This window comes from Bos javanicus, chromosome 2 (genome assembly GCF_032452875.1).
Source record: "Bos javanicus breed banteng chromosome 2, ARS-OSU_banteng_1.0, whole genome shotgun sequence".
NCBI lineage: Eukaryota > Metazoa > Chordata > Mammalia > Artiodactyla > Bovidae > Bos > Bos javanicus.
The window spans coordinates 110,218,461-110,240,746 of NC_083869.1; the positions used below are offsets into that span (position 1 = coordinate 110,218,461).

The following is a 22,286-nucleotide window of genomic DNA, read 5'->3' on the forward strand; positions in this document are numbered from 1 at the left end:
TTTAAAATAACAGGTTACACAACGACAGAATTAGAATTAAAATATCTAACTCCAGAAGTGAAAGTGAAAGTCGCTCAGTCGTGTCTGACCAGGCCAGAATACTGGAGCGGGTATCCATTCCCTTTTCCAGGGATCTTCCCAATCTAGGGATCAAACTCAGGTCTCCCATATTGCAGGCGGATTCTTTACCAGCTGAACCAGAAGGGAAGCCCAAGAATACTTGAGAGGGAAGCGTATCCCTTCTCCAGTGGATCTTTCCGACCCATGAATCGAACCCGGGTCTCCTGCATTGCAGGCAGATTCTTTACCAACTGAGCTACCAGGAAAGCCCTGCTGCTGCTGGCTGCTGCTGCTGCTGCTAAGTCGCTTCAGTCGTGTCCGACTCTGTGCGACCCAAGAGATGGCCACCAACCAGGCTCCCCTGTCCCTGGGATTCTCCAGGCAAGAACACTGGAGTGGGTTGCCATTTCCTTCTCCAATGCATGAAAGTGAAAAGTGAAAGTGAAGTTGCTCAGTCGTGTCTGACTCCTAGCGACTCCATGGACTGCAGCCTACCAGGCTCCTCCGTCCATGGGATTTTCCAGGCAAGAGTACTGGAGAGGGGTGCCATTGCCTTCTCCAACCAGGAAAGCCCCAGGTCTCTGTAAATAGCTACACATATATCACTTCAAACAGATTTCTGTTAGCTTAATGCACATATATGTATGATACATCCATACATATATATATACATGAAAAAATACGTTTTTTTTCTCAAAATGGATACACACTAAGCATATTGCTCAATAATTAGCTTTTTTCATCTAACAATAAATCATAGACAACTTTCCATAGCAGCAGAGATAGATTTGCTTTGTTTTTAATGGTAACATTATATTTCATAATATGTATATACTGTTATTATTTTCCTATGGAGAGAAAAGTGGGTCATTTCTAATTACTCATTCTTAAAGAAAAAGCTTCTATAAACAAACAAACCTCACCAGTTTTACTATGATGGTATTTCTTCAGGTCAAGTATCTAAAAGTAGGATTTCTGAGTCTTATACTTGAGAATCATTTTAACAGGACTTAAAATAAAGATTGCTTTTCAGGGGGCAACTTTTTTCCATACATTCAAGTAAAATTTCTAAGCATCTACTTCTGCTAGACGCTGATTGCACTCCTGGTGGAGTGCAATCTTATTTCTTGTCTAGTCTCTTGTCTTCCAAGGTCACTTTTAAGACCACTTGATTATAGGATTTTGTTTGTTTCATTTATCTTGAAAACCAACAATAATGCAGGAAAAATGAGTACATGTCAATGAATATTCATTGCCTAATTATATAACTCTTTGGAGATGACTTTCATTTTTAAACTGATCCAGTTATGACCTTTGAAATTAAAATATTACACTTGATATGAAAGGCTTACATCACAAAACAAAAGAGTTGGAAGTATTAAAGATATCATATCTGGTGATACAAACTGGCCCTGTTTTTCTTCACCATCTACTCCTCTTCATATTTCCCATACACCCCTAACACTAAATTTTAAATCTTTCACATGCCCCATGTGTAACATACACTCCAGAGACAGCAGCAATTACAAACCTAATCCCACTTCTATTCAAATATACTGCAGGAGAAACTTGATCTGAGTTGATGACTCCTTGGCAGAATTTAAAACTGTGGAAGAAAGACTTCAAAGTAAAGAAAGGGAGGGAACAAACGTTTATCAGAGCACCTGCATTGCAGATTCTCCGTGTCCATCACCTCTTCTGTTCTTACCCTGCCAGAGGGGTACAGGAAGCTCAAAGGAAGCTTCTCCTCAATGGAAGTTCACATGGTTTAGGAAGCTCACACATCTGGTAAGTGATAGACTGGCAAAGCGAACCCAGATCTTCTGACTCTAAAAGCGATGCTCATCTGTTCCCAGAACTGCCTTTGCAATTGGCAACTCAGTCTTACTACACTGCACCGCTGAGAGCCCAGATGCCACGAGTGACCTTCTGAAGGCCACGTAGCTAGCAGTACCTCTGACCTCTGATTCAGCATCCTTCCTGCCATTCCATTGGGTTTAGGGAGATTTTGCAAATGGCTTTAGGTCTGACAAATCTGAATATCAAAATGGGTCTCTATCTCCTCGTGTTGCTTCATAGTAACTCTGATTCTATTCACCGCAAGGGACTGGGTTTCTAATGCGGGTGTTGCCACTATTCCTTCTGTCCACTTTCTTTCTTTTCAAAGGCTCTCCTCTTCACTGTATGAGCACAAACCAGAATGGCACTTTGTATGTCTCTTGGTATTCTTACTGCAAAACTGAAAATCTGGCACTACCTAATACCAATGTTAAATTCGTACATGACCAAAGAGAAAGGAGGTAGCAATCAGCCATGGTCTGGCGATCATTGTTCAGATAGATATTCCAAGGAGTTGAAATTATAAGTTAAAACTTGAGAAGGAAACAGAATTCTCAGTTTCAACAATGAGAAGAGAGGTCCCAGCAGTCACCTCTTGAGCAGTCACTGTGGTCCCCACTGTTGTTGAAAAGACTCGCAAACTTCTCAGGAATTAAGGCAATGCCCACTATCCTCTGAAACTTTCTGAAGAGGCTTTCTGACTGAAACTTCATGTTTCATGGAAGTTTTATAAATAACCACTCAATGAATGGCAACCTCACTGAGATTCCCCCTCAGTTCGAGGGCTTCCCAGGTGACGCTAGTAATAAAGAACATGACTGACAATGCAGGAGACATAAGAGACACAGGTTTGATCCCTGGGTTAGAAAGATCCCCAGGAGGAAGGCATGGCAACCCACTCCAATATTCTTGCCTGGGGAATCCCATGGACAGAGCAGCCTGGCAGGCTACAGTCCATAGGGTCTTACAGAGTCAGACATGACGGAAGCGACTTAGCACAGCATACACAGCATACTGGTTAGGATTTCCCTGGTGGCTCAGTCAGTAAAGAATCCTCCTGAAATGCAAAAGATCTGGGTTCCACCCCTGGGTGGAGAAGATCCTCTGGAGAAGGAAATGGCAACCCACTCCAGTATTCTTGCCTGGAGAATACAATGGACATGAGAGCCTGGCGGGCTACACTCCATAGGGTCACAAAGAGTTGCACACAACTGAAGTGACTTACCACACACACAATTATTAGATCGGAGAGGCAATTTCAACATTAGATCCACATAGTACAGTTTCTTCCTCTACTAGGAAGTTATGGACTATAAGAGGGTTCTGTTTTATTTACACTATTTATCAAAATGCACAAAACTTAGTGGATTTAGTAGAAGTTACTATACACACTTAGAGGAACTAAATAACTGACTCTCGTCTTCCAGATAAAGACACCAACTTAAAAATTACAGACTACTATATTTCTCAGTAAATTCAATATGATTATTGAAGTAGTCATCTTTGGTCTACCTACCCAAGAAGGTCAAGTAAAAATGAATACATTTTTGGTTTTCTTTAGAAATGTATCCTCTAAAAATATTTTCTAGAAGTCTTCTGTGTGACAAATCGTTTCTGAATCTTCTACTTCAACAAAAGCAGCTATTTATCCCACTTTTTTTGAAAACAAAACAATAAATGGGCATAGATAAGTCAGGCCAGGTACCAGGTTACCCTTTTTATTAGAGCTTCTGGAAGAATTATTCCAAGAACTCTGGCTTTAGGGACTGTCCTCGTTGTCTTTCTTCCCACATCAGTTCAGTTCAGTCGCTCAGTCATGTCCGACTTTTGCAACCCCATGAATCGCAGCACGCCAGGCCTCCCTGTCCATCACCAACTCCCAGAGTTCACTCAAACTCACGTCCATCGGGTTGGTGATGCCATCCAGCCACCTCATCCTCTGTTGTCCCCTTTTCCTCCTGCCCCCAATCCCTCCCAGCATCAGAGTCTTTTCCAATGAGTCAACTCTTCGCATGAGGTGGCCAAAGTACTGGAGTTTCAGCTTTAGCATCATTCCTTTCAAAGAAATCCCAGGGCTGATCTCCTTCAGAATGGACTGGTTGGATCTCCTTGCAGTCCAAGGGACTCTCAAGAGTCTTCTCCAACACCACAGTTCAAAAGCATCAATTCTTCGGTGCTTAGCTTTCTTCACATGGAAGAAGCTAAAAAATATTCATGAAAGATTGAGTAGGGCCAATTTTCTACGAGTCAAAACAACAGCAACATCAATATTTCAGGGTCTGCAAAAACATGGCCATTCTCTTGCCTTGAAAAATTGTTAGAAATCATTGCATTAAAAAAAAATCATTGCATTTTAATGAATTCAAAATAACTCAAGAGATTTTGAAACTGTTTGGGTTCTGAAAGTGCAGAGATAAATCAGATTTTTTTTATAACTTCTATTTGAGTAAAATAGATCTGATACTGTTCCTCTACAGACTCCTGGCAGGATGAGGCATAAGGTAACGGGTGATCTTTTCATCACAGTCCTGGAGGACTCCTGGTTTCAAGGCAGTTTCAGCTGTCACAGTTGCTTAGAGTTTACTGAGCTGTTTTTAGTTACTCATTCAAATATTCATAAGAAGTGTGGACCACAGTTTGCTGTCTGCTAACAACTTCATTTTCGACTCACACTCAGCTTGTCCTTGTGGATTGCTTCTTTCACCCAGATTGGGCTTTCTGCAGTCACGTGGCCTTTCAAGGATAATGGAGTTTCCTTGGGAGTAAGCAAAAGAAGCGTGTTCCATCTTTTATCTTTGCTTGGCTGGATAATGAAAATAATTACAGAAGACAGTTATGGATTATCAAAGAGACAAGTGAAATAATCAAACCTATATCAAGAATGGCTTTGTGCTACCCAAGAAGGCAGATCATTTAATTATTTACCTTGTGAGACTATGAACACCCCAGGAAATCCTAAAATGGCAACACAGTAGTGCAAATATTTACTCAACAATATTCTTGAATACAGTAATGAAAATATGTATAATCTCATGATATGTTTTTGAAAGAAACCAAGGGACTGTATCATTTTTTAGCACAGGAGAAAAATCCCTTCATTATGATATCTTCATTATTTGATTAAAATGCTAGTTAAATAAATCTTTTAGGTAGACGGATTGTACTGCTTAGTTGGAAGCCAATATCTAACGCTGGAATTAGCTGCAGTAATACATGAATTACTGAAAATAAGCAACAGTATAATATACAAAGTGCTATTATTTAATTAAACTATGACATGAGCTGCACACTGTCATTTTATGATCTACATCCTCTATGTTAATAAAAAAAAAAAAAAGACTTGTCAGTCAAGATACATTTCTAAAATAACAATGCTTTGACATTAAAATTCTGAATTATTCTGGCTGTAATGTACAGTATATTTAGAGAAAGGAATAAGGGTATTTTTTAAACAATTTATTATTTACATTAAATAATGCTCATTTTACAAAATCTATGCCTTTAATTCCATTGAATTTTCAAAACCTTTTTGTTAAAATTACTTTACATTTGCATAGTTCTTCTAAACACGAATTTATACCATGGTGCTTCTGAGACCATTTGAAATATTCTAAAAATACCAAGCAGGTAAATTCTGTATTACTTTATTTAGACTGGGGGGGTAAAAATAACCCTGTTTGAGGCAAAGAAAAAGGAATTTCAATCTCACAGTGACTGCCAGATAAAAACCTGGAAAAGATCATTAATCTCATTTGTTTTCATTAAAGCAACACTTGTTATCACACCTTTAGTTAAGAAAGCGCCAACATTTATACCAGCAATTATGTATCAGCAAAATTAGTTCTAAAAAGTGAATCTCCTGCTACCATAAACCCTGTTTTTGCCACAATCTTTATATGCTATGACGAGGAGGGTCAATGTTATGAATTCTTGACAGAATAAACAACTGCTTGAATAATGCTTGACAGGCACTGGAGTATAATATGAATTCCTAAATAAAGTACCAACATTTTCATGTATCTAATGTAATGTTTTATCCTTCAAAGGAAGATTTTTTTTTTTTTTTGCTGACATATTTCTTCCATCTTTATAAGGAGAAAGTAAGAGAAAATGTAAATATTCACCTATTTCTGTTCATCTTTTTTCACAGCTCCATGAGTGAACACTCTCTTCAGGGTGGAGATCTCAAGCTCAAGTGGGTTGTAAAGGAATCCCGTGTTGGCAGCATGCTGTGCTTTAAAGAGAGGCAATGAAAATTAAGTCTCTTTTAATCAGAAGAGCTAGCGTTAGTGATGCGAAGGAATCTGACACTTGTGGTCTAGCCCATGTGTAAAAGGCTAGTCTTCATGGAATGTAAATAAAAGATTCTGACCAATATTTCAGAAGTACCCCCTGACTAAATTTTTTTTTAAATTACAAACACAGAGAAGTAAATTATTGAGATTTAGTAGGATTTTACTTTTTAAAAAAATATACGTACTATGGTTGCATCATTCACAGTATTAAAAGTAATCTTCTGTAGCCCACCAGCCAAGGAAAAATCCATAAAGCTCATCCCTCCTAGAGCAGTGAAATAACTTCCAAAGGGGACGTCTCAGTGCCAGGTTGTTCATCAGACAAGATGCTGGCAAACCTCATAATAACAATTTTTATTGAGGACTTCATAGTGTCAAGCACTTTACAGATACCATCTTATTTAGCATTCACATTATCCTGGCAAGGTAAGATGATCTCCGTTTTTTAAATGAGAAGACTGAGATTCAGAGATATGTCTGAATATATGAAACATCCAAGGGTGTGCCCTTAGCAAGTGGCAAAGTAAAAACTCAAACCCAGATTATATAAGTCCAATCCCCATTCTCCTTTCACTATGAAATCTTGCTTCATGATTAGAGGTAATTGAATTAATAGTTAATGGGCACTATTCTTTCCCCTGGGACATGTGGAGACAACTATTTCAGCAATGTGACATTATTCAAAGAGAGCCTCTCTATAAATGTAATTCAAGTGCATGTGAACTTGAAGAGAAAACCCAACGAGACAAGCTGATTTTGACCCTCGCTGCAGCTGCCGAGGGGGACTTCTAAGAGTGGGAAGAAAGAAGCAAACATAGAAGAAAAAATATCTGTGCAAAAATTGCAAAAAGAGATAGTCTTATAAAGAACCTCTGTCACTGAGTGGCTGAAGGCAATTTGCAGCATTCATTTTAAGGAGAAGTTGATAGACCATGTATACATAAAATAATCTATGCAATAATGGATTGCGCTAGAAGAATTAGCACAATAGAAACATAGGTGATAAGTTGTGGCAAGTTCAAGAACCATGCTTGGAACACCAGAAAATGAAAACCTTCAGCCATTAGTACATAACCAATGATAGAAGGAAATGATGGCCCCTCCATCAGAGAGATTGACAGGTATCCCTGCAGAGTCACTACAGTGGAGCAGAAGATGCTACTAAGTCAGATACTGAGGGAAGGGAGTTCATGGCAAGACCAGATATGAAATACAGCCACTGTCATTCTTGGCTAAGCGTTCAACCATCCCAGTCTGATGAAAAGAAACTGGAAGTCAGTGTGCCAAAACTATGTCATAATTGATCCATAGCACCATTTGAAGTTCCTGCATATGTGTATATTTGGGTATAAGTCATTTTCAAAACTTTACATAGTTTACCCCAGTCTGTTTAAATGTTTTAGTCTTTATGAAATCACAAGTCAAACATCACTTGAAGTAAAAGTTAACAAAGAGACTGAACTAAATACACCAAAATGACAGTTGAAAGCATCATCCTGATACCCAGATAAGGATAGACCTCATATAACAACAGCTAACCCTTTATTCAGGGCTTCCCAGGTGGCTCAGTGGCAAAGAATCTGCCTGCCATTTCAGGAGACACAGGCTCAATCTCAGGGGGGGAAAAGACTCCCTGGAGAAGGAAATGGCAACCCACTCCAGTATTCATGCCTGGGAAATCCCATGGATAGAGGAGCCTGGTGAGTTACAGTCCAAGGGTTGCAAAAGAATCGGACATGACTGAGTGAGGACACATGCACGCAATCCTTTGTTAAATACTCACCAGGTTTTAATAATTCTAATGTTTAAAATAATCCTGCAAATAACTTAATATATCTCTTTATGAAGAAAAGGAAGAGAAATTAAGACTCTCTCAAGGTTTTCCAGTTATAGCATACATAGTCAAGATTTGAACCCAAGATGGTTAGTCTTCAAAATCCATGCCTTTCACCCTGCTAATAAGTTGCCTGTACTCCAAGGTTAAAAATCAGCTTCTGGGGGATGGACCTGTGCATTGTCTATTAATCGGTGCTTACGTCTCCTCTTAATTAAGGTACAGGCCTGAAATTTTAGCACAGAAGATTCCAATATCCCATAATTCCCCTAAGATCTGGAATCAACAAGAAAGTAAGGTGACTGAAAATATCATGGTCAATGAACTTTAAAATACGGCTATATTTAATGATACATAACGGTAAAATGAGTGATTAGTTCATCAATTCCTTCTTGTGGAATAATCAATCTAATATGATGTCTGGCATCTAGGAAAACGTCTATCATTTCTCACCAATTCTGAGATGAAGTTTTTCATATTTTACATCTATAAAATCAGAGTGCCTCACAATTGCTGTCAGCTGGGTAAAATGCCAAGTAGTCATCATTACCTGAGCATGTTTGAACTCAGCTGTTATCCCTCATGATGCAACTGGACAATCGTAACCCTTCAATGTGTCAGTCAACAAACCACTTAAGGTTCATTTGAGGAAAGAATATGAGTCCTAGTTATTATCTGGAAATATTCTGTTGACACCTTCTGGTACAAGCAAGAAAACACAGGCATCAAAACTTGCATATTAGAATTGGCTGTTTCAAAGAAAATCCCAGAGACAATATGGGAGCACTTTGATAAGAAATGCTGTGTGATCAACACCCTGGATGATCCAGTGAGTGACAGTGACTGAAAAAATCATGACCCCAGCAGTTCTGAGGCAACAGTGACCCTAAAGAGCCAGAGTCTGGTTGTGAACATATTTTAAGATTGTCTCAACCAACTTTACTTTGCTTTTATTTTCTTTAAAAAAAATTTTTATTGGGGTATAGTTGCTTTACAATGTTGTATTAGTTTCTGCTGTATAGCAAAACTGTTTCAGCTCTGAATATACCTATATCTAATCTTCCTTGGATGAACCTCGAATTAGGTCACCACAGAGCACTGAGTAGAGTTCCCTGTGCTTTAAAGTAAGTTCTCATTGTGAAATGAAGTGATAGTTGCTTAGTTGTGTCCGACTCTTTGCGAACCCATGGACTATAGTCCATGGAATTCTCCAGGCCAGAATACTGGAGTAAGTGGATTCTTTACCAGGTGAGCCACAAGGGAAGCCCAAGAATACTGGAGTGGGTAGCCTATCCCTTCCCCAGCGGATCTTCCCAATCCAGGAATTGAACCGGAGTCTCTTGCATTGCAGGCAGATTCTTTAGCAACTGAGCTATAGTGTATATATGTCAATCTCATGTATACAGACTGAAGTATGATTTTTTTAATATATTTCTAAGTTTCAAAGAAACTTCTCAAAATGTATAAAATAAAATCAAAACTGATATGTTAATCTTAGTTGTATGTGTGTATGTGATGTAATGGTACAGTTTTCAATTGACAGAGTTTCAGAATTAACAAAATTTGTAAATTTTCCATAGTTTTAAAAAATGGATTAGGCTTCATTTCTTTGTGTGTAACTACATTTTCTCCAAGCATAGATTCAAAAATGTTTTCATCCTGAAAGAGAGATATTGACTTCATTTTCAGAAGATTTTTAACCTATGGCTTCCCTTGTGACTCAGCTGGTAAAGAATCTGTTGGCAATGCAGGAGACCTGGGTTCAATCCCTGGTTTGTGAAGATCCCCTGGAGAAGGGAAAGGCTACTCACTCCAGTATTCTGGTCTAGAGAATTCCATGGACAGTCCATGGGGTCGCAAAGAGTCAAACACGACTGAGTGACTTTCACTTAAGAAAAAATATTTAATTTTGGCCTGAACAGGGTTATTAAAAAGTGTGGGTTCATCATAACTTACATTATACAATATTTATCAGAATATTTAGTACCCGAAGATGCTACATGGATTGTAAAGAAAATGTTTGCTTTCTAAAAAGCTTACCTTTCAAGTTATGTCCACAGAATGGGTATATCCACTTCTTGTGAATTCATCTTATTCAGTTCAGTTCAGTTCAGTCGCTCAGTCGTGTCCGACTCTTTGCGACCCCATGAATCGCAGCACCTGTCCATCACCAACTCCCGGAGTTCACTCAAACTCACGTCCATCTAGTCGGTGATGCCATCCAGCCATCTCATCCTCTGTCATCCCCTTCTCCTCCTGCCGCCAATCCCTCCCAGCATCAGAGTCTTTTCCAATGAGTCAATTCTTTGCATGAGGTGGCCAAAGTACTGGAGTTTCAGCTTTAGCATCATTCCTTCCAAAGAAATCCCAGGGCTGATCTCCATCAGAATGGACTGGTTGGATCTCCTTGCAGTCCAAGGGACTCTCAAGAGTCTTCTCCAACACCACAGTTCAAAAGCATCAATTCTTTGGTGCTCAGCCTTCTTCACAGTCCAACTCTCACATCCATACATGACCACAGGAAAAACCATAGCCTTGACTAGACAGACCTTTGTTGGTAAAGTAATGTCTCTGCTTTTCAATATGCTATATAGGTTGGTCATAAGTTTTCTTCCAAGGAGTAAGCGTCTTTTAATTTCATGGCTGCAGTCACCATCTGCAGTGATTTTGGAGCCCCAAAAGATAAAGTCTGACACTGTTTCCACTGTTTCCCCATCTATTTCCCATGAAGTGATGGGACTAAATGCCATGATCTTCGTTTTCTGAATGCTGAGCTTTAAGCCACATGACCCATAATAATGCAAAGAATTTGTACAAATATATGCTGTATATAAGTATGCAGTATTTCTGTTCAAATTCTGTAAATTAATTCCTTTTTAGAAGGTTGGAGGCTATAGCTTTGTATTCTAGAATTTTAAATAATACAAAGTTTGGGATAGGCGAAGTCTACAGGAACAAAAGAAAATTGAACATCTCAATTTTGTTGCAATAGGTGAAAAATTAATATGCAGATGCGCCCAACCTTGCCACATGCTCCTTCTACCCTACACACTAAAAGCATTTTATCTTTGCTATTCAGTTTTATCTCCCCATTCCACCCTGGAGTTTTCTTTTTTACTAGCCTATTCTAGACTTTCATAATGTATAGCAGGTTAAGTAATTAGAACTAGTTATAGAATCTGGGAGGTGAAAGGAAAGAAAGGAGGAATGCAGGGGGAAGAGCTTCACTGAACTAGATGGAGAGAGAGAGAAAGTATAAGATTGGAGAGGAGAGTCTTCAGAACAGCAATGGAGTGAGAGAGTTTGGCAAATGAGAGAAAAGAGATTTTATTAAATTTGCCAGATTTTAAAGTTGAAATCAACACAAACAAACATGACACAGAGTATATAGTAACAAGAAAGCACACAGTTGTCTTGATCTGTGTCTAGCCTTCTCTTCTTCAGTTGTTGCTTGCATAATATTTCACTTGGTGAAATTAAGGATGAAAAAAAATAAGGCAAAAGAAGGCCAAAGGACAAGTCTATTTCTATGAATCCACAGTGTGCATGTGACATAGTTTAGTGTAGGTTACAAATAAAATGTGACTTCCTCCTTCTATTTTTTGAGTTACTACCTAAAATCTATCAAAATTATCAGATATTACCTTCTTTAAGAGGTAAGTGGTAAAAAAAAGACAAATGAACAACAAAGTCAAGAAATTATATCTTGGCTGGTGGTAGGTGGAAGGATGGTAGTTATAAGTGTAGGGAAATGGGAGAAATTGCTACAAATATGATTTTCCAAACCATAACATAATTTTAAAATGGGAAGAAGGTGATATAGCCTGGATTTTACTGAAGCATTGTATTTACTTATCAATTAGAAAAGAAACATGGGAACGTGTAGGATATACTCTGTGAAAAAGCATCAGAAAATTCTTCTAGTTTCAAAAGATCACAAATCTGCCATCTTGGCTACAAGCCAGATGGGTACAGCTATTGGGTGCTCATTTAGATAATTTACTGCTGACTTTGAGAGTCAGATGTCCATTGGACAATCCCAGGCTGCATATCAAAAAAATAGAATGGTGACCCAGAGAAACTTACAGTTCTGATTTCATTTTAAAAACTAGACATGTCATAATCTAGGAGGAAGAAGATTCAGAGCACACATGTTAAAAATATAAAAATTAATGGAAAATAAAATCGAATGGTTTAGAGATTAATTTTCCATTTTCACCAAAACTCTTGGGAACCTTTAAAAAATGCCTTGGAGTGGTGCCCAATTACCAGGTTACATACTATTTCTGCAATTCAGCTTTTTTTCCCCAGAGGTTTTCATTGAAATTGTAGGATACACAGAGCAAAAACTGGAGACTCCGTTTTTTACATTTTTAAGAGGATTAAGATAGAATCTGTTTTTCCAAACAAGCTTTTGTGGTATGTGGGCACATGTATGAGTTTCCCAGTCAGCACATGTGTAAAGAATGCAACACAGGAGACACAGGTTCAATCTGTGGCTCAGGAAGATCCCCTGGAGTAGGAAATGGCAACCCGCTCCAGTATTCTTGCCTGGAAAATACCATGTACCCATGGACAGAGGAGCCAGGTAGGCTAGTCCATGGGATCATAAAGAATCAGACACGACTGAGCAAACACACACACACACACACACACACACACAGCACATGTACATACGTGCTGTACAAGTGTACATATATACGTATATATATGTATATTTTTACAAGAACGTAAATAGTGCCTATCTTCTTTGGACTCAAACCACTAAAATGTAATGAACCAATCTGCTGTGGGCCAACAAATTTAGGGTTTGTATACTCCACACTCTGGATTTAGCACTGGTTAGAGTCCAACCATAATTTCAGATTAGCCTGCATTTTTTAAAAATGCAGTTGCTGTTTTCCTTTGGCTCCTTGTGATAAAATGCAGAAAATCAACACATTATTTCCTATCACTCACTTTCAAAATTATATTTCAGTTACAGTAATAGAAAAGCTTCTTTCTATACTGGCATCTACTCCAGTTTTCAAAAGCAAATACATGAAGAACACATTTCAAGAATGAAAAGATGATATAAGCTAAAATAAATAAGTCCTCTCTAGGACATAAGTAATAATTGCACCGTAAGTTATATCAGCCCCAGTGACAGTGCTCTGGCAAAGACTTCCATTTATCAGCCGAAGCAAGTAATTCCATGTTTGTGAATGGCAGAATGAGACCAGCTTCGACTGATTTATGAAGTGAGTTTTTTCCTTCTGCTGAATGATTGAGACAAAGGACCTGCAGGGATGGTGGTTCATCTTTTCTATTCAAGTGCCAATTCTTTTTATTACTTGTGTTTTGTTTCTAGTGCAGACATTGTTGCCTCATTCACCATCTGCTAATGTTAAATAAGAAATGTTTAACTCTGGGCTACTCAGGATGAATTGCCCCCAGAAAGTAATTTAAGAGTTACTATCCTCCTTACATGCTGCTTTGAGTGTCAGGGAGGGAAATGTTGCTGGCCTGGGAGTCAGCAGGGAACATATCTTTATTCATTTTTGTATATTCTTTTAAGTCTAGCATGGTCTCTGGGACAAAGGAGGCACTAAAAAGAAATTGTAACATCAAGTTGAAACAGACTCTAAACCCCACTGGAGAGGCTGGAGAGTGGGATGGGAACAGCAGGGAGCCAGTCTCTTAATCCTGACTCTGCTGTTTACAAACTGAATAGACTATGGGTGAACTTTGTAACCTCTCTGAAACTCAGTTTGCCCATCTATGAAATGGTAATGACCAATCTCTACCTTACAAGGCTGAAATGAGAATTAAATAATACACTGTATCTAAATTGCCAGTGACCTAAAGAAGAAGGATGGGTCAGGGTATCTCTTAACAGATTTAGGCAAGAGAGAGAATGGTCTAGAAAAATAATCCTCTTCCCCCAACTTTTATACAGACAAAAAGATTCCAAGTGTTGCTTTAAAGGGTGCGTGATGAGCACGCGTGCGCGCGCACACACACACACACATTCGAAAGGCAGCCTGAAGCCAGAAGAAAATGAAGGATGGTTAGATACAAGATTGATCTATCAATTTATCTTGTCAATAAACACAGGCTTTGAGCTGATCTCTGTATTTGTGTTAACAGTTTTTTTATTCTTGTTTCTCTTCACTCTCCATCTCCACATCAACTAGGAGAACCACTTCATCTTTTTCCCACAGCTGCTACCCAGCTCACTGTTCAACCAACTGTCATTACAGCCATATAAGGGTTCCCTAAAACATCAAGGCTTGGAACATGAGTCCTAATTCCACACTTGTCTCTTTGCAGTACCAGCGCCCCTGGGTGGATCAGTACATCAGGGGCACAAGTGGCCTCAGACAAAAGCACAGAGTATCTATTTTACTTGAGGATGTGAACTATAGAGCAATACTTCTATGCTAAAACAAATTATGAAATAGAATATAATATTCTCTTGAATTTTTAAGACAAAATAGTGGATGTTAAAGGAAATCCGAGCAAGATGCGCTTGGGCAGAACTCTAGGCTAGGTCTTAAATACTCCATTTCCCAACTAGTGAGTCTGCTTTCCCTCTTTTGGACATTCAGAGTACTTTTCAGACAGTAAAAGAGAAGCACTGCCTAATGGATTTCCTTCCACACAGCCTTAAATGTTTCATTAGTAAGTAGGTATTTTGAAGAAGGAAATGGCAACCCACTCCAGTATTCTTGCCTGGAGAAGCCCATGGACGGAGGAGCCTCATAGGTTACAGTCCATGGGGCCACAAAGAGTCGGACATGTCTGAGCGACTTCACTTTCTTTCACACTTTTGCAGGAAAAAGCTGTGTCTCCGAAGGAAGAATTCCACTGGACCAAATAGTACAAGACTGTTTAACATAACGTCTTTCCCTCTACCTCTATTCCAGTTAATTTTTAACATATATTAATAGTGCTAATTTTAAGGCAACTAGAAAACCTATCAGATGAAAAATACTATTTTTGTAACCATAAATAGAGTTGGTAAAAATTGCTGAATGCAAATTTGCTATTTTAGCTCATTTGCGTATTTGTACAATACTAAATATTCTTAATAAAATAACTTATTTGTCAAGTATTTATGCAGCATGTATCATGGAGAAGCTACTATGTGCAAATCATTTTGGGTCACACAAAAAAGGAATAAAATATTGGGTTTACTTTCAAGAGATCCAAAATCTAAATAAGTGCCATCTAACAGAAAAATAATTCCTCTTTGGATATTCTTTTAGGTCTAGTATGGTCTTTGGGACAAAGGAGGCACTAAAAAGAAATTGCAGCATCAAGTTGAAACAGATTCTAAACCCGCTGGAGAGGCAGGAAAGTGGGATGGGAACAGCAGGGAACCAGTCTCCTAATCCTGACTCTGCCGTTTACAAACTGAATAGACAATGGGTGAACTTTGTAACCTCTTTGAAACTCAGTTTGCTCATTTGTAAGGATGGCATCTTTTGGATGGCATCACTGATGTAATGGACACACACTTGGGCACACTCCAGGAGATAGTGAGGGACAGAGAAGCCTGGCATGCTGCAGTCCATGGGGTTGCAAGGAGTTGGACACAACTTGGCAACTGAACAACAGAAAAATAATGCAAGGCTCATATATAATTTTAACAGTGCTAGTATTTATGTTAATAACAGGAAAAATAGATGACACTAATTGAAATAATTTAATATTAAATTGAATTACTTAAACTCATTTATTAATGATATCAAATTACATTACATTAAATTAATAATATATTTATGGAAACTAATATGTCCAGAATCTCATCATTTAAACATGCAATTAAGATAAAAATATTAAGAAGATGTTATCTATTTCTTTTTGATACTAATACTTAAAATTTGGTGTTCCCCACTTACAGTTCATCTTTGTTTGGACTAGCCATATTGCTGATGATCCATACAGCCACAAAGACTAGTGGCTACTGTACTGGACAGCACAGACCTGAATCATTTGTTGGGCTTCCCTGGTCGCTCAAATGGTAATGAATCTGCCTGCAATGCAGGAGACCTGGGTTCAATCCCTAGGTTGGGAAGATACCCTGGAAGAGGGAACAGCAACTCACTCCAATATTCTGGCCTGGAGAATTTCATGGACAGAGGAGCCTGGTAGGCTACAGTCCATGGGGTCACACAGAATCACTTATAAGTATTTATTAAGCACATGTGGAGAAGGCAATGGCACCCCACTCCAGTACTCTTGCCTAGAAAATCCCATGGGCGGAGGAGCCTGGTGGGCTGCAGTCCATGGGATCACGAAGAGTCGGACATGACTGAGCGACTTCACTTTCACTTTTCACTTTCATGCATTGGAGAAGGAAATGGCAACCCACTCCAGTGTTCTTGCCTGGAGAATCCCAAGGATGAGGGAGCCTGGTAGGCTGCCGTCTTTGGGGTCGCACAGAGTCGGACATGACTGAAGCGACTTAGCAGCAGCGGCAGCATTAATCACATGATTACAGAGTTACAAGTGCTTTACTAGTTCCTGAGGACATAATGGTGAATGAGATATTATCCTTGCCCTCCAGAGAACACATATGCTAGTAAGAATGACAAAGATGATTACCAGTGGTGAGTTTTACTACAAAAAAAATCAAACAAGGGACTGAGGTAGAGATTATAGACAGGAATAGAAATGACAGTGGAAGTGAGGGAAGAGGTAAGGGTTCTAGTTTAAATGGGGCTGCTGGGGGAAGGTATCCATGTAAAGATGATGTTTTAGGCAGAGAACGAGTATTAGTTTCCTACTGCTGCTGTAAGAAATGGCAACCCACTCCAGTGCTCTTGCCTGGAGAATCCCAGGGACGGGGGAGCTTGGTGGGCTGCCGTCTATGGGGTCGCACAGAGTCGGACACGACTGAAGCGATTTAGCAGCAGCAGCAGCTGCTGTAAAAAATAACCACAAATTTAGTGGCTTAAAGCAACACAAATGTACTATCTTATGGTTCAAATGTCGGAGTCTGAAACGAGTTTCATGTAGCTAAAATCAAGCTGATGGCAGCGTTGTGTTTCTTCAGGAAGCTCTAGGGGGAAATTCCTGCCTTGCCTTTGCCAGTTTCTAGAGATTATGCCCACATTCCTTTGCCTATAGCCCCTTCATCTTTAAAGCCATCAATCATACCACCTCTGCTTCCAAGATCTGTAACTTAATTTTATCTGCAAAGTCTTTTGCCATGGAATGTAAGAAAGTCATAGTTTCAAGGTAGACATGGACATTTTTTGAGAGGCTGTCATCTGCTTATCACAAACCTGAAAGATAAGAAGTAGAAAAGGTGGTTGAATCTAAGAGTCTCAAGTAAGAAGGAACTCGGCAAATTCAAGTAACTGAAGGAAGATCAGTGTTGCAAGAATGCAAGAGGAAGAATGGTGGAGGACAGACTGGGGGCAGGGGCCAGATTGCACGGGACTTTGGGGCCATGATAAGGCATTTGGGTTTATTCTATTCCATTTGGGAACTACTGGGTGCTTTTAATCAGTAGAGTCAAATAATTCAGTTTATCTTATAATTGAATCAGTCTGGTTGCTAGAGGAAGCTGAATCAGAGTGGAACATTGAGTGGAAGCAGAAAGATCAATGAGAAATGACACAAACTTCATTAAGACAATGGACTGAAGTAGTTCAGTCAATTGTGGTGCTCATCATGTGGGGTATATATTTATAAAAACTTACTGACCCATGCTCTTAAAATTTTATATTTCATAGTATTTCATGTTATTAAATATTATAAAATCATTAGGTTAATTTTTCTTTTTTACAAAAGGGGTTTTCTGGCTTTGTGGTTTTGAAGACCACCTTGTTTTCCGTGCCTTATTTCCTGTGGAAGATTGTACAAAAAATTGTGACGGTGTATATCTCATTCCATCTACCTATTTGAGAACTTAGAACTACCTATCCTGAGAACTTAGTATTGTACCCAAGTTGTCATCAATTTGTTCTCAGGATAAAAAGTCTATTAGACCCAATTTCATCTGTTCATTTATTTTACAAAGAGCTATTGAACACTAAATGTGTACAATTAATGTATAGGCACTAGGAAGCCAATGGTCAACAAAAACACACAAAATCTCTATGCTAATTAATTCAGGGTACAGTCTAGTGAGGAAGGTAGACTTTGATCAAATATTCACACACATATATAAAAATATATCAGCTTTACGTACAATGAATATGGTTCTATTGGAAAGGATCTATGAGAATCTATAGTAAAGTGTTAGGGGGTTGTGGAAGGTCCCCCTGAAGAAGTGATGTTGGTTCTAAAATCTGAAGGACAAATAGACTTTAACAAGAAGATAAAAGTGAAAGAATGATATATGCAAAGGCCCTGGAGCAGGGCAGAAAAAGCTTGCTCTGTGAACTAAAAGAAGGCCATTATGGTTATAATAGAGAAAATCACGTACAGAAATAACCCTCTCATTCCTCAGTCTAATTACTATCTTGACCAAAAATAAATATGACCCTGTTTATACAAGAAAACTCATATTAATAATATTAGACACTATTAACCAAGCACTTACTATTAGTAGTAGTTGCTGTTTAAAATATTTTATATGTATTAACTCATTGAATCCTCATAACAATCCTATTAAGGACATACCCCTATCATCCCCATTTTATAGATGAGTAAACTGAGACACAGGGATAAGTAGCTTGCGCAAGTGGTAGAGTCAGAATTAGAAGCAAGCATCTTGAGCCTTGTGTGCATACTTCCTAATTCTTACATGCAGTGAAGGCAGCCTGTCCTCACCTGGATCGCTGGTTGTTTAGTCACTCAGTTATATCCGACTCTTTTGTGACCCCATGAACTGTAGCCTGCCAGGCTCCTCTGTCCTCGGGATTTCCCAGGCAAGAATGCTGGAGTGGATTGTCATTTCCTTCTCCAGGGAATGAACCCAGGTCTCCTGCATTGGCAAGCAGATTCTTTACCACTGAGCCACCAAGATCCTTGTGCTAGCTAATTTTGGGAACCTCTTATCACAGCATCTTCTAGAAAGAGGTTGGTGATAAGGAACTGTCACTAACAATCACAGGTGGGTTCAGTAGCTCCTAGCCCAGTGAGAGGTGAGGATGCTCTGTCACCACCTGTTGGAGGAGAGAGGAAGAACAAATGGACTGGGGTCGTTTTGTTACCTGTAAAGGGATGGGATGGAGAGTCTATCTGGAAAGGATGGCTAGCATATTCATTACATTGCTGAGGACAGGAAATACCTGCAAGGCATTTGAATCACCCCACTTCAGACAGCCGGGAGACCTTGGTGCTTGTCTCAGTTCTGCTAGTGACCTTGGACAGACCTTAGCATACCCAGGTTTTGGTTTTCTCACCTGTAAAATGAAAGGGCTGCATCAAGTTGTTTCTTCAGACAGCTTCTGCAGTTACAAAGACATCAAAGAGTCAAATGGCACCTGTCTTCCATGTTTCTGAAAAAGTAGAATTATAGGCAAGAAGTAGAAGTGTCCCTAGAAGATGACCCGGGCCCTTCATGCTATGGGAATCCTTGATACAAAGATTGCATAAATAGATAGTTCCCCAACAGTCCAGTGGTTAGGACTCTGTGCTTTCACTGCTGGGGCCTCAGTTCAGTTTATGGTGAGGGAACTAAGATCCCACAAGCCTTGCAGCACATCCAAAAAATAAATAAATAAAATAATTTTAAAGAAAGGGAGAAAGTGCTTTCTAAAAGAGAAAGATTATGTAAGTGTATTCAAACAAAAGAAGGAGAAATTCTGCCACCTTTTATAAAACGTGAGCATTTTTATAAAGACGATCTCAAATGGCACTGAAATATAATTGTAAACGAAATCCAAATATCTACCCTCTCCAGTGTTTCAGAGTCCCTCAAAATCTGCATATGCTTCAATCCATCTATTTTCTTCTCCTCCCTTCCCCTACCTTATTAATTGTACAAATAAGGGGCAGACTAAACATTTGTTTCAAGTATGCAAATTTTTAAAATAATAAATAATATTATACGCTTCCTTTGTGCTCCATTGTAATAAAATCTGTTGTTTCATCAGTCTCATTAGAGGAGGTTTTGACCTACACTGAAAAAACCACTCAAATGTGCAATCCCATCTGTGGAATGAGAGGACTCAGGGGGACGATTGCCACCGCTTCCTCCCCCATGGAATATTATATGATTCTCCATGGAAATGATTATAATAGGCCAGCAGCACTGTCATTTCACCAGAGGGTAGGGCCTCATCAGTGGGCTGGAAGCCTGGAAATAGGATGTGCCTAAATATCTCTGCAATACAGAAAGATCTAATGGTTACTGATGTGTTTTCTCAATCCACATAAATTTTAAGAAAGAACTCAGAAGGCTCGCCCTTTGTTGTTTTCTTACCAAGCAATGTGGTTCTAAAAAAAATACTATTACCAAGCATCTCGGTGTTGCCGTTCTGGATTTTTTTTTTTCCCACAGGGAAAAAAAAATTACAAATTGCTAAAAGAAGAGTCATGGCAGAAGTTACCGCCTAACCAGGTTTTCAACAAGTCATGTTGCACGCATATGAGAGGCAAGCACCATAATTTTGATTATGCCTAGATTATGATTATGTTTTTAATTTGGGACCATATGTGGCTCTTATTTTAAAAATATGTTCACTCAAAAAGTAAGACCTTTTAAAAATTCTTATTGGGTACTGAATCCTAAAATTGGGTTCTATATATTCCTTATACTTTATAGTTGCCAGGGTCAGATCATTTTGCCAAAGGTTTTCTTCATTTTTATCTACTATTTCCACAATAAGAGCAACGAGTAATTGAATCGATAAATTAAGTCAGTGAATAAACACACTGAACATTCAATTCATATATTTCTAGCAGAACGCAACAGTCAGCCTCTTCAGCTAGACAATTCTATTGATTTTTCCTTAGTCTTGTTTATTCCATATCATTACATAAAATGAACAGCAAACCAAGCAATTATAATCTCTTGCTTTTGATTATAAAAATAACAGGCAGAATAGGGAAGACTGTGTTAAGAAAGGAATTAAAAGCAGATTGATACTTCTGTCCACGTGGCAAAATACTTACAGACAATGATATTTTAATAATCACTCAGGAGAAAGATTTGGGTTTCTTTCTGATTTACTGAATTTTTCCCTTCTTTGTTGCCACAGGGAAATCTATCAGCTGATGACTGCCCTACACGTGAGATTGAGGCCCCACACATTCACTCACGTGATTCCAGAAAAGCATCTCAAGGAAGGGACTGGGTTTCTATTCCTTGATCCTCCTGCAGTTGAATTAACAGCTGCAGCTGAATAGAGCCACCAGCGATGCATTTGATTATGAATCTGCTCCTTCACCATGAACTCAGGCATCAGTTACACATATTAATATGTACATGTTCTTATATTTATATATATGATCAATTCTCCTAAAAAACCAAAAACTGCACAACAAACTTTGTCCCTCCAACAAAGGTTAACTTATACTTCTTCTCTGCATATTTTTTAACATTATGGGTCTGCTTTTTTACATTAATTGGACATTCAGTTCAGTTCAGTCCCTCAGTTGTGTCCGATTCTTTGCAACCCCATGGACTGCAGCCCGCCAGGCCTCCCTGTCCATCACCAACTCCCGGAGTTCACTCAGACTCACGTCCATTGAGTCAGTGATGCCGTTCAACCATCTCAGCCTCCCGCCTTCAATCTTTCCCAGCATCAGGGTCTTTTGAAATGAGTCAGTTCTTCGTATCAGGTGGCCAAAGTGTTGGAGTTTCAGCTTCAACACCAGTCCTTCCAATGAATAATTAGACATAATCAATACAATTTTAGAGGTTAACTAAAATATAAAGTCCTATAAATTAAGAATGTATAATATTCCATTTGAAGAAACACCCACCTTCTAAGCATTAGTGTCTTTAGATTTTCATAAATAAATCATCAAGAAAGATACTTACACATAAATCTCTGACCACATCCCTGATTTTTCTTTGGGATAGAACTTTTGAAACTAATTCTGTCAAATTGAGAGGCAATAAAAATATCCTCATTTAATTGAATTGTCTTTCTTATTAAAGGTTAAGTGTTTTGCGTGTATTTTTTGCCGTTATGTCTTGCTTCTGGGAAATATCTATTGATGTCCTTTGTTTATTTTTTGTTAACTCTTAAGTTTTTAGTATTTCTTTCAATTACATGTGTACTTTGTAATTAAAAATATGGGTTTGGGGAAAGGTAGTTTACAAACATATCACATGCCTTCATTAACTTATTTCTGTAAAGCATCCT

At 38.7% G+C, this 22,286-nt stretch overlaps 1 long non-coding RNA gene across 1 annotated transcript; it reads right to left on the minus strand.

The window, feature by feature from the left end:
- Nucleotides 1-9: 9 nt before the first annotated feature.
- Nucleotides 10-21,959, minus strand: LOC133229659 (uncharacterized). Its single transcript, XR_009730605.1, has 4 exons — nucleotides 21,658-21,959; nucleotides 19,374-19,469; nucleotides 6,024-6,133; nucleotides 10-4,702 (listed from the first exon to the last, which is right to left on the minus strand). It is a non-coding gene; the product is annotated as an uncharacterized LOC133229659 (long non-coding RNA).
- Nucleotides 21,960-22,286: the final 327 nt, after the last annotated feature.